Here is a 3,171-nt window from a genome sequence, read left to right as displayed (position 1 = left end):
GGAACCTTAAGAAGGCATGTTTGTCGAGGTAGGACCAGTTTGTTAGTGTGATTTGTAACTTCTGATTATTTAGGTAAATGGTATGTGGACCTCCATTTTCACTGACAGGGCCCTGCAAACATTAGAGACAAGACTGCGTGTATACATAATTTGTTGATTTTTGTGTGTGTTGATTTTTGCTTACTTATAATCTGTACTTGGAATTCCTACATTAGAATCCCGAGATTTCAATAACAAAATCAGCAGCTTATTTGAATAGCTTGTATTGGCTATCAGGATTTAAAAATTATTCATCAAAATGGCCTACAATAGAATTTGTGAACAAAGGTAAGTACGGCAGCTATTATAGTTACCTATCACTCTTTTGGTTTTTCTCCTTCCAGGAATATAGGAGGACTGTACTTAACCTATCCTTTGGTGTTAGGTGTGGCTATGTGGCATTTATTTTAAATTCTGGTTTAGACTCTCTATAATAATTTTATTGAGATGTAATTCTCATATGATAAAATTCACCCTTTTAAAGTGTACAATTCAGTGGATTTTAGTATTTTCAGTTATGCAACTAACATCACTAACTTTAGTCTTTTTGTACCATTGCCACCTGTACCCATTAGCAGAGTATGACCAGATTTGACCACTGCAATTTGAGTGGGAAGGTTGTATATAACGTGACAGCAAGTCTTTTCCAGAGTTAGTGCTGGGTTCACCACGTTGTCCCCTTGCCACAGTGGCTGGTGTATTCCACAGGTGAGGCTCTATCAGCCTGCATCTTGGAGGATACAAATGAAACGAAACCATTAAAAATGTGGCTAAGAAATAAAAGTTTCATTATGTTTAGTCACTAAGAGTCTACCATGATCCATGCACACAGGATAAAGATGTTTGATCAGAAACTACTTGAAGCAGAATTTTTTTACAGTGCTTAGAAATTGTAATTATAAAATGACTCATTACTAATCACCCTCTTATAATGAAAAAGAGGCTGATTTTGAATGAGATGACTATTGAAGGAAAGTTACTTCATTTGAGCTAAGGACACTTAACCAATTATATTTACCATAGAGGATCCAATATGACTCCATCATGAACTTTGATCTGTTGATGGGAACATGACAGGTAGGTATCACTATTTGGGACAACTATGCTTTAAGGTTTCTTTCTAGAATCCTACCTGGAATTTACTTGGTCTATGGTATAAGATAAAGCTCCAGAGTGGTATTTTTTTCCTCCAATCATTTACCCTCTAGCCTATATCAAACATAATCTTTCTTCTTAAATGAGTAATTGCAGTATCTCAGGTCTCCATTTTTGGTATCCTATCACTGTTCAGTATGGTTGATACATAAAGTGTGCGATATTCTATAGATCGTAAGCTATGCTCTATTCATTAATAATGCTACCAGCATAGTTTAGGTTCCCATTACTCATCATTACTGCAAAATCGTTATCAACGAATGCCCATTCTTTTCTTCTCTCTTCCTCTAATGTACTAGCTGCCAGATTAAACTTCCTAAAATGTAGTTCTGATCATGACACTTCCCTATACAAAAACCATCAACAGAGTCTCCTGGCTGGCTCAGTTGGAGGAGCATTCGACTCTCTTCATTTGGGGTACTGAGTTTAATTTAAGCCTTATGTTGTGCGTAGAGCTTACATTAAACAAAACAAAACAAGAAGTAAAAAACCAACCCAAAATCCAAACACAAGCTTTAAACAATCCTCAGAAAATTTAAAAAAAAAAGGTAGCTAGGTATTGTATTACTTTGCTAGGGCTGCCAAAACAAAGTACCACAAACTTGGTTGCTTACAAAAAAGGTTATTTAGGGGTGCCTGGGTGGCTCAGTGGGTTAAAGCCTCTGCCTTCAGCTCAGGTCATGATCCCAGAGTCATGGGATCGAGCCCCGCATGGGGTTCTCTGCTCAGCGGGGAGCCTGCTTTCCCCTCTCTCTCTGCCTGCTTCTCTGCCTGCTTGTAATCTCTGTCTGTCAAATAAATAAATAAATAAAGGTTACTTATTGCCTCACCAGTTCTGGAAGCTACAAATCTGATGTAGATGTTGACAAGGATGATTCCTTCTGAGGGCTATAGGAAGAATCCGTTCTATGCCTCTTCCTTAGTTCTGGGTGATTTAATGGTAATCTTTGGCATTCCTTGGCTTATAGAAGAATCACCCAAACCCTGCCTTCTTCTTCACATGGCACTATCCTTGAGTCTATGCCTAAACTTCTTCCTTTTATAAGGACATCAGTCATATTAGATTAAGACCCCATTCTACTGCAATATGACCTCATCTTAACTAATGTTTACATCTGCAATAACTCTATTTCCAAATGAAGTTACATTCTGAAGTACTAGAATATAGGACTTCAACAAAGGAATTTGGAGGTACACAATTCAATCCTTAACAGTATTCAAAGCCCTCCACTAGCTTTCCTACTTCCCTTTTCAGCTTTATTTTCCCATACCTTATTACATCACCTTACACCTGAGGCACTGCCGACGACAAAAAGCTTTCTGTGAATCACTACAATACTTGTTCTGTCTCTGTTCATTTCTCTTCCTCTAATTCTTTTGTACCCTCTCATCACATCCTGTGCATTCTTCAAGGTCAAACTCAAACGATCCTTCTAATCCTTCTAAGAATAAACCCAAGTTTTCCATCTAGAAATAACTTCTCTTTTTTTTGACTCCCTAGGTGTATTATTTGTACTTCTCTAATGGAACGTAGCATGTAATTTGTAACTTGTGTTATACATGGCTTATATTGGCCTATAATCCTTACCAGACTGTAAGCCCCTATGAAGATAAGACACATATCTAACTCATCCTTTAATTTTCTCACAGTATTCTTCAAAGTGCTTTTTAACAAATATTTGTTGAATAAAGTTATAAATATCATAGAGCTTATAGTTTAAAACCTCTGATACTATTTTATCATTAGTATTTACTTAAGACTGGCAGAAAAAAATTTTATTAATGGGTACTTTTGACTTTAATATGTATTATGGAAATGCACAAATGCTTTCAAACCAATATATAGATTCAGATGCAAATTCTGAGCCTAAAAGGTGAAATTATCAATATCCTGTAAGAGCCCATTAAGCAACTCTAAATTCTTTCCTACAATATTATTTTTGAAAATTCCAACGACACAGAAACAAACTTCACTTA

Source organism: Martes martes, assembly GCF_963455335.1.
Source record: "Martes martes genome assembly, chromosome: 5".
Classification (NCBI taxonomy): Eukaryota; Metazoa; Chordata; class Mammalia; order Carnivora; family Mustelidae; genus Martes; species Martes martes.
Note: the sequence above shows the minus strand (reverse complement) of the source record.